General features: G+C 43.1%; 1 protein-coding gene across 3 annotated transcripts in view; it reads left to right on the top strand.

Annotated features, from left to right (window-relative positions):
- The window catches only part of LOC144682765 (fibroblast growth factor 9), a 111,960-nt gene that overhangs the window by 22,954 nt on the left and 73,555 nt on the right, over positions 1 to 15,451 (top strand). The window lies entirely within an intron of this gene.

Here is a 15,451-nt window from a genome sequence, read left to right as displayed (position 1 = left end):
ACATTCTCCCCTGTTTACACCCTCCTCTGCTGTACTCCCTCCAACCCCTCCCAACCTCACCCCTCCCCGATGCCATCATTTCCCCCTGCCCCCCCAAATTCTCCCCCCCCCCCCACATCTTCCTCTCCTAGTCAAGCCTAGACCTTCCTCTCCTACCCACCCCAAGTACACTTTCCTCTCTCACCCCTTTGACGATCATCCGTAGCAGACCATGGCCAAGACGCTGATGCCCCAAAGCAGATCCCAGACATCAACAGTGACCTTCCGCTTTCTGTGAACCGCTTAGTGGCGGAGCCATGCCCATCAGAATCCAGGAGGCATGTGATGCAAGTGTTTCTTTGGGTCCGGTAACTATAGGGCTACAGCACCTACTGCATCCCGGATGTCTGCGATGTGAGCAAGGCCCTAACAGCAAGTTCTGACTTCTGCACGTCACACTTGTCAAGGCGTGTTCTGGGCCGATGTGTTTTCCCACCGACCTGGGCAGTAAATTTGACATGGGGGGTTTGATTCTGGCGAGCAAGGTTTATAATGATATGCGGATGCATTAAACTGACGTCCCCGATGTCGGGAGGTGGGAAAGGCAATCTGCCATTGACAGGCAGAGTGGATGATCGCAAACTGGTTTCATAACGTTGTGAAACCTATTTTGGGCCTTCTCACCACGTTGTCCGTTCACGCCCGCCATGACGCCAATGGGGATGGATAATTCTGGCCTAAGATGCTGTTACAGCACTGAAAATGCTGATCTCAGCCTAAAAAGTGGACGTTTATCATGTTCATTTGGATACTAATTTTGTACACTTTCTTTTCACACCTCAGCCTATCTCCCTGCTTCTCCAGAGATGCTGCTATAGTCTGCTAAAACGTTTGCAGCAAAAAACAATGTAACCCTTGACCTTGTCTATTGAATTCTTTATTCTGCATATAAGAAAAACTTGCATTTATAGAGCATATTTCAAGATGTTCCAAAGCGCTTTATAACCAATTAAGCACTTTTTGAAGTGCAGTCAGTGTTGTGATGTAGGAAATTTATAGATTATATCATTTCTAAATAGGCTTATCCATCATCTTTTCATCATGAACATTCCATTTCTTTGTCGTTTTTGCTATGCCTTACATAGTGGACATAATTGTTAGTTTTGGGAATGTACTTATCTTGTATACTCAACATTATACCATTAAGGTGCTGCACTTGTCTTCTACTGAAGTGCTATTGAACAATCTCCTCCAGCCTTTTTGTTTTAATTGTTCCTTAGAGACATTGAATTTAGCCCTTTTAAAATTACGTACCTGGCTGCAGCTTTTGGGTATTGATGACTCTCGGGTCATGTTAAACTTTCTGATTATATGGTCACTGTCACCTAAGGATCCTAGAACTTCCATTTCCCGTACAATATCTGGGTCATTTATAAATACCAGACCAAGGTGAGCATTACCAGTCGTTCTTTCTTGATGCACTGGGCCAACAAGCAGACATGGACTATATCTACTATCTTGGGATTTTCTAGTTTGTATTTGGTTGATTGAAGTCTCTGATTAAAGTAACTTCTTTGTTTTCATATACCCTTCCTATGTCTTCATAAGATTAAATTGTCCGCTTTTGTATGAATACTAGGTGGTTTATTGCAAACTCCCAGTGTTAGCTTTTATGTTTTTTAAATAATATTGCTTTCTACTTCCATAGTATTATCTTCTTTTACCACCCAGTTTCCATGATGTATAAGGTTACACCACCAACGTTTTTTGTCCACATTGTGTTTTCTAAATGCTATATGCTCCTGAATTCTATATTCATTTCCATCCTCAATTAAGTTACCTTTCTGCCAACTTTAACAACAGCCTCCAGTTTCGACATCTTATTTCTAATGCTTGTAGTGTTCATGTATATGCATCTTATAATGGGGATGGTAGCATTGTGGTAATGTCATTGGACTAGTAATCCAGAGGCCCAAGCTACTGCTCTGGGAGATGAGTCAAATCCCACCATGGCACCTGGTAGAATTTAAATTCAATTAATTAATAAACCTGGAATGAAAAGCTAGTCTCAGTAATGGAGAGAATGAAACAATTGGATTGTCATAAAAACTCATCTGGTCCACTAATGCCATTTAGGGAAGGAATTCTGTCATCCTTCAGACTCGCAACCCCCTGAAATGGCCTATCAAGTCTCACAGTTGTACCAACCTGCTACAGAAAAGTTAAAAAGGAATAAAAATGGACAGACCACCTGCCATCGACCTGGGCACTGGAAATGACAAAGGCACACCTTGCACAGTCGACCCTGCAGAGTCCACCTCATTAACACCTGGGGGCTTGTGCCAAAATTGGGAGAGTTGTCTCACAGACTAGTCAACCAACAGCTTGACATGCTCACCAAATCATATCTTACAGTATACAGTCGGGAAGGAGCTGGGAGCCCTCAACATTCAATCCAGACCCAAGAAGTGATGAAGCATCAGGTCAAACCAGGGCAAGAAATTCCCTGATTACCACCTCCTGCCCTCCTTCAATGCTCCTTCATGTTGAACATGACTTGGAAGAAGCACCAAGGGTAGCAAGGACGCCGAATATAATCTGGGTGGGAGACTTCAATACCCATCACCAAAAGTGGCTCTGTAGCACCACAGCTGACCAAGCTGACCGAATCCGAATGACATATCCGGCAGACTGGGCCTGCGGCAAGGGATGAGAGAACCAACAAAAGGGAAAAATCTACTTGACCGCGCCCTCACCAATCTCCCATTCACAGATGCATCTGGCCATTGGTAGGAGTGACCACTGTACAGTTACAGAATCATAGAATGGTTACAGCACAGAGGAGGCTATTCAGCCCGTCACATCTGTGCTGGCTTTCTGAAGGAAGAATTCAGCTAGTGCCACAGGCTGCCTTCTCCCTGCAACTCTGCACATTTTTCCTTTTAGATAGTAATCCAATTCCTTCTTGAATGCCTCGACTGAATCCACCTCCATCACACTGTCATGTAGTGCGTTCCAGATTCTAACCACTCGCTGGTTGAATAAGTTTTTTCTCATGTTGCTGTTGCTTTTTTTGCAAATCACCTTCTGTGGAAAATGCACCAGTGATGCTGACTGACATTTAACTGCGAGCATTGTTTGAAATTTAAACAAGGCAAGCTTGACCCTGATTGGTCAAGGCATTGCCCTGAGGAATGAGTCAGCGAATGGCTGTCAGTTATTTTGTTTAGCTGAAACAGGTGCAATGTGTGTACATGTTCTTTCCGTCTGTAAAGAACAGGGCCCTGTGTATTAATACACGTAGCTTCCAGCACATGCAAATGCACTACACTGCGGGCCTGACTGACAATCTTAAATTGTCAGCACTTTCTTCTTATATAGTATAAACTGTTGTTTTCCCCCTATATAGGTACTCTTGTGAAGTATCCTGATGAGTGCAAGACGAAAAGCTTTGACATGTCTCTTGATTCAGTGTCAGCCTAATTCTTAGCACACAGAGGATTATTTAGCAAATGTTGTCCAATCTAATGTTGGACACTGTTTTGAGTTTTGTAAGCACTGGTTGGTCGGGTACAGTCTGTACCTTGTCTGTTGTAAAAAGCAGCTGGGACATGCTGTTTGATACAATCCACTAGTCTTTGGGACATATGACCTACATCACACTGGTACTAAAATTCATATCCCACATTATCCATTTGTGTGATAGGCAGAATGTCTTTTTGGCTTGATGGCAACATCCTGTTAGTGGTGAATACCACTCGTGTTGTTACTGCACAGTAGCAGCGTGAAACAGCTAGCTTTACCCATTGCTCAAATTTTTGAGAAACCTTGCCCTTTCAGGGTACTCTGAGGTAGACGGGGTACTTTGCAGGACCGAAAGTGATGGCCTTAGGCCCGTTCATGAGTCTGCCAGGGGGTTCTCTTCCACGGTCTACCGCCAGGCTACCTTCACTGATCAATACACGCATTCAGATTCTTACAGTTCCACATGCTATAAGATTGGTCTTATAGGCAATCCCGTAAATAGGGCTCGAGCCATTGCACACCATGCAAGCTTGATACCGAAATAGGGTGCATCAAAGGCATCCTGTGGGATAATGGCTACCCTGATCAAATCAATTTACGCTGTATATCACACAAACTCATGAACGGGCCTAAGGCCATCACTTTCAGTCCTGAAAAGTGCCCAGTCTACCTCAGGTTACTCTGGAAGGGCAAGGTATCTCAAAGATTTGAGCACCAGGTGAAGCTAGCTGTTTCACGCTGCTACTCTGCAGTAGCAACGCGAGTGGTATTCACCACCAACAGGATGCTGTCATCAAGCACAAAAGACGTTTTGTCTATCATGCAATGCGTAATTTGGTATATGAATTTCAGTGCCAGTGTGCTGCTAGGTCGATAGAATGTATGTCCCAAAGACTGGCGGGTCATATCAAATAGCATGTCCCAGCCGCTGTGCGTAATGGGCAAGGTACAGACCATACCAACCAGCTCATGCTTTCAAAACTCTAAACGCAGCGTCCAACATTAGGTGTGATTCTGCGATTGGACAACATTTGCTAAATAATCCTCAGTGTGCTAAGAATTACGCTGACAACCAATTTAAGATTGTCAGTCAGGCTCGCAATGTGATGCAGTCACGTGTACTGGAAGCTACATATATAAGCACAGGGCCCTGTTCTTTGCATACAGAAAGAACATGTACACACATTGCGCTTGTTTCAGCTAAACAAAATAAGTGACAGCCATTCACTGACTCATTCCTTAAGGTTCCTTGACCAATCGGGGTCAAGCTGCCTGATTTAACTGCCAAGCATTGTTTGAAATTTAACTGTCAGTCACCATCATTGTTGCATTCTCTATGGTAACGCCTCTGCCAATCAGGGTCCACTTGCCAACCAATCAGCACTCTCTTCTCATATAGAATAAATTTTTGTTTCCTCCTGTATTCATATCCTTGCGAAGTGTCCTGATGAGTGCAAGAAGAAAACCTTTGACATGTCCTCTTTTTTCAGCAATACTCAAATTGAATCACATCACACTTCTCTGCATTAAATTTCATCTGCCACTTGTCTGCCCATTCTAGCAACCAGTCTATGCCCTTTTGAAGTTCTACACTATCCTCCTCACAGTTCACAATGCTTCCAAGTTTTGTATTTTCTACAAATTTTTCAAATTGTGCCCTTTTCACCATGGTTTAGGTCATTAATATCTATCAGGAACAGCAGGGGTCCTAAGGCTGTCCCCTGGGGAACTCCACTACAAACTTTCCTCCATTCCAACAAGCATCCATAAGCCCCTTCTCTGTTTCCTGTCACTCAGCCAATTTCATATCCATGTTGCCTTTTATTCCATGAGCTCTAATTTTTCTTAGAAATCTGTTGTGCTGCACTTTATCCTTTTGGAAGTCCATGTACACCACATCAACAGCATGACCCTCATCAACCCTTCTCTGTTAACTTATCAAAAAACTCCAGCAAGTTAGTTAAACACAATTTACCCTAAACAAATCCATGTTGGCTTTCCTTAATTAACCCGAACTTGACTGTTAATTTTTACCCAAATTATTGTTTCTGGAATCTTCCCCAACACTGAGGTTAAACTGACTGACCTGTCGTTGCTGGGCTTATCTTTACACCCTTTTTTTCAACAAGGGTGTAACATTTGCAATTCTCCAGCCCTCTCTCATCACCCCTGAGTCTAAGGAAATCTATGGCTAGTGTCTCCGCAATTTGTACTCTTAATTCCCTCAGTATCCTTGGATGCATCTCATCTGGTCCTGGGTTTTTAACTTTAAGTGCAGATAGCCTATTCAATACTTCCCCCTTATCAATTTTAAACCCTTCAAGTATCTGAACTCCATCTTTTACCAGGACTTGTGCAGTATCCTTGGTCCAGACAGATGCAAAGTATTCATTAATACTTCAGCCATGCTACCTGTCCATTTGTAAAATGCTTTTTGGTCCCTACTCAGCCCCACTCTTTCTTTTATTGCCCTTTTACTATTTGTATGCCATGGAAGACTTTTGGATTTCAATTATATGTTAGCTGCCAGTCTCTTTCTGTACTCACTCTTTCCGTCTCTTATTTGCTTTTTCAGTTCCCCTATGAACCTCCTATATTCAGCCTGAACCTCAGTTGTATTATCCATCCAGCATCTTGCATAAGCAGCACTTTTTCTTCTTCATCTAAATCCTTATATCTTTTGTCATCCAGGGAGCTCTGGATTTGCTTGCCCTACATTTCCTGTTCATGGGAATATATCTTGACAGTCCTTGTGGAGATGGAGTTTTGTCTTCAACAATGAGGATACAGTCCATTGTGTTGTGTTGCATTAACAGTGTGCTGAATGGAATAGATTCAGAGCAAATCTAGTAGCTCAAAACAGGGCATTCATGAAGTGTTGTGGGCCATCTTCAGCAGCAGAATTGTATTCAATCACAACCTACACCCTCATGACCCAGCGTATCTTTCACTCTACCATTACCATCAAGCCAGGGGATTAACCTGGTTTAATGAGAAGTGTAGGAGAGCATGCCAGGAGCAGCACCAGGCATACTTAAAATTGAGGTGCCAACTTGGTGGAGTTACAACGCAGGACTACTTGCATGCTAATCAGCAGAAGCAGCATGCGATAGAGTGACCTAAGTGATCCCACAACCAATGGATCAGATCAAAGCTCTGTCAGTCTTGCCACATCCAGTTGTGAATGGTGGTAGACAATTAAACAATTAAGTGGAGGAAGAGGCTCCAGAAATATCCCCATCTTCATTGCTGACAGAGTCTCACACATCAGTACAAAAGACAAGATTGAAGCATTTGCAACCATCTTCAGCCAGAGGTGCTGGGTGGATGCCCTCTATATCTTTTGTAGTGTGTCAACCCTTTAAATATTTTTTGCGCAGCCTGTGTGGGGAATGTTATGTCACTGGGAGTGTGTGGCCTCCTACTGCCTACTCCCCCACGATTTGTTTTGTCTTGATTTTTATTTCCCCTCCACCTGTCTAGCATAAATTTTCTATTGCTGTCTCAATGTTCCTCGCAATCCTCTTGGTTCTGACTTCATTTAAGTGTAGCTCGTTTCTCCTGTTACCAGTCCTTTTTTATTCTTGAAGAATTGTCCTTTACTTTTTTCTCAGTTTTCTCCTGAGGCCCCCAGCATCACAGATGACAATCTTCAGCCAATCAATTCACTCCATGTGATATCAAGAACTGACTGAAGGCACTGGATACTGCAAAGGTTATAGGCCCTCTCAATGTCCTGTCTGTTGTGCTGAAGATGTGTGCTCCAGAATTAGCCCTGTCCCTAGCCAAGCTGTTCCAATACAGCTACAACACTGGCAAAAACCTGACAATGTGGAAAATTGCCCACATATGTCCTGTCCACAAAAAGCACGACAAATCCAATCTGACCAATTACTGCTCGACCAGTAAACTGTTGGTCATATGAAAGTGATGACAGGTGTTGTCAACAGTGCTATCAAATGGCACTTACTCAGCAATAATGCCTCATCAATGCTCTGTTTGTGTTCCACCAGGGCCGCTCAGCTCCAGACCTCATTACAGCCTTGGTCCAAACTTGGACAAAAGAGCTGAATTCAAGAGTTGAGGTTAGAGTGACTGCCCTTGACATCAAGGCTGCATTTGACTGAGTGTGGCATCAAGGGGCCCTATCGATATTGAAGTCAATGGGGATTGGGGGAAAATTCTCCACTGGTTGGAGTCATACCTAGCACAAAGGATGATGGTTGTGGTTGTTGGAGTTCAATCATCTCAGTTCCAGGACATCATTGGAGGAGTTCCTCAGGGTAGTCTCCTCGACCCAACCATCTTCAGCTGCTTCATCAATTTCCTTCCCTTCATCATAAGGCCAGAAGTGGGAATGTTCACTGATAATTGCACAATGTTCAGCACCATTTGTGGACTCCTCAGATACTGAAGCTGTCTGTGTCCATACGTAGCAAGACCCGGGCAACAATCAGGCTTGGGCTAATAAGTGGCAAGTTAATTTCATGCCTCACAAGTACCAGACAATGACCATCTTCAACAAGAAAGAATCTAACCATCTCCCCTCAACATTCCACAGCAATACCATTGTTGAAGCCTCCACCATCAACTGCCTTAGGATTACCATTGACCAGAAACTTAACTGGATCAGTCATATAGATACCCTGGCTACAAGAACAGTTCAGAGGCTGAGAATTCTGCAGCGAGTAACTCACTTCTTGATTCCCCAAAGCCTGACAACCATCTACAAGGCACAAGTCAGAAGTGTGATGGAATCCTCTCCATTTGCCTGGATGAGTGTGGCTCCAACACTCAAGAAGTTTGACACTATCCAAGAAAAAGCGGCCTGCTTGATTGGCACCCCATCAACCACCTTAAACATTTACTCCCTCCACCACCGATGCACAGTTGGAGCAGTGTGTACCTTCTACAAGATGCACTGCAGGAACTGACCAAGGATCCTTTGACAGTATCTTCCAAATCTATAGCCTCTATCGCCTAGAGGAACAAGGGCAGCAGATGCATGGGAACACCACCACCTGCAAGTTCCCTCCAAGCCACACACCATTTTAACCTGGAACTATGTCGCTATTCTTTCACTGTCACTGGGCCAAAAACCTGGAACTCCCTTCCTAACAGCACTGTGGGTGTACCCACACCACGCTGCAGCAGAAGGCAGCTCACCATAACCTTCTCAAGGGCAATTAGGAATGGGCAATAAATGCTGGCCTTGTCATGGTTGCTCACATCCTATGAAAAGATTAAAAAGAGATTTTCCTCCTTTTGCCTTCCCCCATATCTGCATATTCACAGTTTCTGATTCCACCTGGCTATTTGTATCCATATGTAACTGTTGACTGTGGAAGTGCCCTCTAATATCTTTTGTAGTGTGTCAACCCTTTAAATATTTTTTGCGCAGCCTGTGTGGGGAATGTTATGTCACTGGGAGTGTGTGGCCTCCTACTGCCTACTCCCCCACGATTTGTTTTGTCTTGATTTTTATTTCCCCTCCACCTGTCTAGCATAAATTTTCTATTGCTGTCTCAATGTTCCTCGCAATCCTCTTGGTCCTGACTTCATTTAAGTGTAGCTCGTTTCTCCTGTTACCAGTCCTTTTTTATTCTTGAAGAATTGTCCTTTACTTTTGATGGTAACATTACTGTTTATGGTCGTACAGAACTTGAGTATAGCTGAAAAAAGAGGTATGTCCAAGCTTTTCGTTTGCACGCTGATGAAAAGCTTAAACATGTCTCTTTTTTCAGCAATACTCAAATTGATGATTTCACACCAGGCACTTGTTTATCTCCCCATAGGGACATAGGAGCAGGAGTAGGTCATTCAGCCTATTAAGCCTGCTCTGCCATTCAATACGATCATGGCTGATCATCAATTTTAATGCTTTTTTCCCACACTATCTCCAGATCCCTTTATGTCATTGGTATTTAGAAGTCTGTCAATCTCTGCTTTAAATGTACTCATTGAGCTCCCACAGCGCTCTGGGGTAGAGAATTCCAAAGATTCACAACCCTGAGTAAAAAAAAGTCTCCTCATCTCGGTCCTAAGTGGCTTCCTCCTTATTCTGAATTTGGAGCCAATCCTCATATAAGTGGCTTTTAACGCCCAAAAATTATTTCTCACTGTGTCATTTAACTCTATGTTGATTACCACTGGGTCTCTAGCTGTCTACTTCAGTGTCCCTTCGATCCTTCTTTCCATAGGTACCACATTAGCTCCAAGTAGATAGCTCACTTTTTTTGAAGGTCTTGTTCTTATGAAAAACATACTGGGCTGACCACTTTACTGAGAAAAGACTCAATCTTTTATTACAAGCTCTTTGTTACCTGCAAAATGTGTCTTCATTCAGGCTGTACTCATATTTTCAAACAATCTTTACTTCTGGGATCTTGTATCCTTCTGTATTATTGGGCAATGTCTGATATTTGTTCACTAAAGTGATGTCTTGGGTAGCTTCACAGGTTTCCTATATTTTTTGTTTCCTTTATCAATCTTAATCATCCCTGTACTTTCATTGCCTTCACTTCATTTAGTAATGGTTCCTTTGCCATGACAACACTGCTCCTGCTAATGCTGTTCTCCAGTTCCAGTGCCCTATATCCACCTTTGAGTTTAGATGTTAGATGGGCCATATCACTTACCTGAGAATCTAACACGACTTCCTCATCCTCAAACATATCTTTGCCTACATGTACGTTTCTATAATTTGTTTTCTAAGACCAGCTCTTTCTTTAAACTTACTGATTAACAGACAATTTTAAAATCACGTCCCCTGCTATAATACCTCCTTCTCTCCTCTGAGAGGTACGCATACTTTAACATCTGTATCTTGGTTTTGTTTCTTGTGGCTGTTCTCTTTCTAGTTATGTTTCTCACATTGTCCATTTATAAATCTGAAATGCTCCCTTTTGAATTCCCTTTTATTAGGTGTCCATTTTTAATTTTGACTTGCTTCCTTTTGTTTGATTTCTATTTCCCTATATCTTAGTTCATTTAATTTATTTTGGTTATCCATTGTCATCCATTTCATAGAGGTATTCTCTTTAGTTCCTCTCCACTGCACCCTTAACATCCTTGATGCTTTCCTTTTAATCTTCTTCAGAGTAAACAGCCTCTGCCTTGTTCTTCTAGCCATGATGACTGGGCCACTTAAGTTTCCGATCATTGGAATTCCCAAGTTCTTGATGGTTAGAGGACTGGTTATGGTGGTGCTGTTGAAGCTCAAGGCAAGACAGATGTGCCTTTTCTTGTTCAAGAGGACTGGAGAAAATTGCAAATGCTACACCCTTGTTCAAAACAGAGTGTAAGGATAAACCCAGCAACTACAGCCCAGTCAGTTTAACCTTGATGGCAGAAAGGTTTTTAGAAATGATAATCCGGGTCCAAGTTAGGTCACCTGGACGAGTGTGGATTAATTAAGGAAAGTCAACATGGATTTCGGCGAGGTCTTGTGACACAGTCATATTGTCCCTATTTCTGGGCCAGAAGCTTTGGCTCAATTCCCACTTCAGGACTTGATGGCCATGGAAGATGTTTGCATAATGTGGCCAAGCAGGTTGATTATCAGCTTGGAAATCCTTCCAATATGCCTGATGGCAGGTGGTAAATAGTGGGAGAGCTTCCTGGTCAGCCATACTGCAGGATACAATGGCAGACCACTGCAGTACTTTGTCATGGACCAATCCGTTGGAAGTCCATGGTCACCAATGCCCTCTTAGGGCATGATATGAGGAGGAGAACCACTTGTTGAAGTCAATTCATATTTAACATAGAGGGTTGATGAGGGTGATGTGATGTATATGGATTTCCAAAAGGTGTTTGATTAAGTGCCACATAACAGACTTGCCAGGAAATTTGAAGCCCCTGGAATAAAAGGGAAATTGGAAGCATAGATATGAAGTTGGCTGAGTAATAGGAAACAGAAAGCAGTGATGAATGGCTGCCCTTTGAACTGGAGGAAGATACACAGTATGGCTCCCCAGGGGTTGGCACTAGGACCACTGTTTTCCTTGATATATATTAATGACATAGATTTTGGTGTATAGGGCACAATTTCAAAATTTACAGATGAGACAAAACTTGGAATTGTTGTGAGTTGCAAGGAGGATAGTGATTCTTCTTACGCAGCCCCTTGGGATCAAGGATGACTTGCTCCCACTCCGATTGGAAGGGTTCTGAGATAGCCAATAAGTCCAATGCGCATGATCTACAGACTCTACCTCATGTGGGCCAGTTGGTGCTTGGAGGGTCAGCTAGACGAGTTGATGGGAGGTTTGTGTGCTCTCTTCTACAGCTCAACCTCACTTATGTGCGGTCCCAAAGAAGTCTCTTAATGTGTTCAGTGCATTCATGAATAAGCCTTCTCCATTTTGGTTGGTCACAAGCAAGGGACTCCCATGAGTTGGCGAGGATGTTTGATCTCTTCAGGAATGCTTTGAGGACATCCATAAAGCATTTCCATTGTCTTCCTGAGTTGTCCACAACTGAGTTCCAAGTAGAGCAGTTGCTTTGGGAGTCCGGCATCAGGCATATGAATGACATGTCCCATCCAGCGGGGCTGGTTTTGAATGATTAGCCGCTCGATGCTGGGCAATTTTGACTTGTCAGAAAGTGCTGCTATTGGACTGCCTCTCTTGCTACTGGATTTGGAGGATTTTGTGATACTGGTAATACTTCTCCAGTGCTTTGAGGTGCCTGCTGTAGGATGCCCAAGTTTCCGAAGCATATAGGAGCTCTGAGATCACTGCTGCTCGGTAAACCATGACCTTGTCTTGGGTTTGAGATCCTGGTCATCAAGTACCCTCTTTCTCAGTCTGTGGAAGGCTGAGCTACATTTTGGAGGCAATGAGAATTCCATCATCTATGTCTGCCCTCATGGTGAAGAGGCTCTCAAGATATGGAAAAGAGTCCACATTTTTCAGGATCTTGCTGTTGATCTTAATTGATGGGGGGAGTGCTGTGCTGTGGGAGCTGGTTGGAAGAATACCTTAGTTTTCTGGGTGTTTAGTGAATGGCTCATTTTCTTATATGTTTTGAAGAAGAAGTCAACAATAATCTGGAGCTCAGTTTCTGAGTGAGCGTGCACACAAGTGTCATCTGCATGCCGAAATTCAATGACTGAGGGAATAGACTTCAAGAGGACATAGACAACCTGATGGAATGGGCGGGTACACGGAGATGAAATTTAGTGCAAAAAGCGCAAAGTTATACATTTTGGTAGGAAGACTGAAGAGAGACAATAAAAACTAAAGGGCACGTTTCTAAAGAGGATTCAGGAACAGACAGTGGGGTATATGTGCACAAATCTTGTGAAGGTGGCAGGGCAGGTTGAAAATGTAGCTACAGTGGTAACCAGAGTCCTGGGCTTTATAAACAGAGGCATTGAGTACAAAAGTACTTTATAAAATGCTGCTTCAGCTTTAACTGGAGAATTGTGTACAGTTTTGAGCACTGTATCTCAGGAAGAATGTGAAGGCTTTAGAGAGGGTGCAGAAAAGATTTATGGGAATGGTTCCAGAGATGAAGGACTTCAATTATGTGGGTAGATTGGAGAGGCTTAGAGAAGAGAAGGTTGATGGGAGATTTGATAGAAGTGTTCAAAATAATGAGGGATCTAGACAGAACAGATTGAGAGAAACTGTTCCAGTTGGTGGAAGGATTGAGAACCAGAGGACACAGATTTGAGGTGATTAGCAGAAGAACCAAAGGTGAGATGAGGTAAAACCTGCCCTCAGAGGTTTTACTCTGGAATGCAGTATCTGAGAGTGTGGTGGAGGCAGATTCAATCATGGCTTTGAAAGGAAATTGGATCAGTATCTGAAGGGAAAATACTTGCAGGGCTACAGGAAAAGGGTGGAGGAGTGGAACTAGCTAAGTTGCTCTTGCAGAGAGTGCAGAATGGCCTCCTTCTCTGCTGTAATCATTCTGAGAAGGTTTTATCTAACACTTAATGTGACAGGAATGTTCCCTCAACTTTTCAGCTGATGCCCCATCCGACTGCAAGGGCTTCTTCATTATCATAGAAGGCATGAGTGGAGCCATCAGCAAACAGCCCTACTCTCTGACTTCATGTCAGAAGGAAGATCATTAATGAAGCAAATGAAGACGGTTAGGCCAAGGACACTTATCTGAGGAACTCTTGTAGTGATGTTCTGAGGTTTCTGCAATTATAACCAGCCACTGGAGTGTTTCCTCTTAAATCCCATTGTCCTCAGGGCTCTTCATGTCATACTCAGTTAAATGCTGCTTTGATGTTGGGGACTACTCTCATCTTTTCTCTAGCAATAAGTTTTTGTATCCATGTCTGGATCAAGGCTGTGATAGGTCTGGAGCCAAGGTGTCCTGGCAAAATCTGAATTGAACATTAGAGAGCAATTAGAGATTAGGTGCCATGCCGCTTGATAATACTTTTGTTTTATTCATTGTTGGTATGTGATCATTACTGGCAAGCCCAGTAATTATTGCCCATCCTAATTGCCCTTGAGAAAATGGTGAGCTGCCACCTTGAACTGCTGCAGTCCCCTGTGGTGAATGTACACCCATAGTGTCTATAGGCTATAGAATAATGTGAGGAAGTGAATGTAATTGGCTGAAGATCTGCACAGTTCATGTTTTACAGAAATTAATTTTGGAGTCAAGTCAAAACTATATTGTGTTTGTCTTATTTTTATAGGAACAGTTGGGTAGATTTTTCCCCTTGTTTTGTGCTTTACCATTGCCTTCACCCGTCATTGCTATCTGCGACTCTCCCATCTGGGTTTCCCCTCTTCATCTCTGCTGGGAGAACACTACAGTCTTCACTCGATGCCTCCCTGCTTGATGCAGCTCAGAAACATATTGTTTTATTTTAATAAATCGTAATTCAGACAGGCATTGTGGGCTCATCTGAGGTGTCATGGGACTGAATTAATTTAAATAAGTAAACCTAAACGTATATTCTTATCGTGAATCTAAAGCTAGTACTGGGAAATATATTCATTAGTATGTTGGACTTGGGGCTGAAAGAATCATTACAATGCTGTGCATTATTAATGAAATGAAGGAGTACAGCTTGACAGTAATCGAATACTCAAGTGCAGCATTATAAGTAAAATATTTGGATTGCACTCGATATGCAGAAGTAGTGAAGCAATATAATTGCTACCTTACAGGTCCCAAAAAGCAAAGATTATGGGGAAATCCCCAAACAGGTGGGTTTGGGTCAGGTGTAGAGTAAAAATGTAAAAAATCCCATTTCTGAACCTAACTCATATTGGACCCATCCACTTTTAGTTTTAACAGGCAGGCAATAAACCTGTTCCTAAGAAACGGATTCCTCATTTAAATATTTTAATGAGTCTATGTGCCTCAGGTTTATTCTCTGTTCCAACTTTAACACTGGTTGTTCGGGCTTCCCGGGTCTTCAGAAACCCAACAACTAAAGAGAAGAGAAGACTGCCAGATAGAACAGAGAACTGCTTTTGCAGTGCTGCTTATGGGCCAGGAGGGGCAGGGTTGGGACATCCCCAAACATGGAAATCTGTTAACATCCCCAGTGATCAAAATCTCCCACCCCAGTGGCCCAATGACTTCTATCCATGCCTGTACCCTAATGTGAACCTCCCCTCTCCTCCCTGATCTCTCTGGCCTCCATGCAACCTTCTTCTCACCTATCCTGATCTCTCTGGGCCCTACAATCCTCCCCTTTCCTATCCTGATTTTTCCGACCCCCCCAGTGCTGTACCCACCACCCCAATCTCTCCCGGCTCTTCCTCCATTGATGACTCTTAGAAACATAAAGACATAGAAAAATAGAAGCTGGACTAGGTCATTCGGCCCTTCAAACCTGCTCTGCCATTCGATATGATCATGGCTGATCCGCTATCTCAACACCATACTCCCGCTCTCCCAATGACGCCTTTAGAGTCTAGAAATCTATGTATTTCCTTCTTAAATATATTCATGACTTGGC

Source organism: Cetorhinus maximus, chromosome 7, assembly GCF_964194155.1.
Source record: "Cetorhinus maximus chromosome 7, sCetMax3.hap1.1, whole genome shotgun sequence".
Taxonomy (NCBI): domain Eukaryota; kingdom Metazoa; phylum Chordata; class Chondrichthyes; order Lamniformes; family Cetorhinidae; genus Cetorhinus; species Cetorhinus maximus.
Note: the sequence above shows the minus strand (reverse complement) of the source record. Positions and strands in the feature narration are given on the sequence as shown.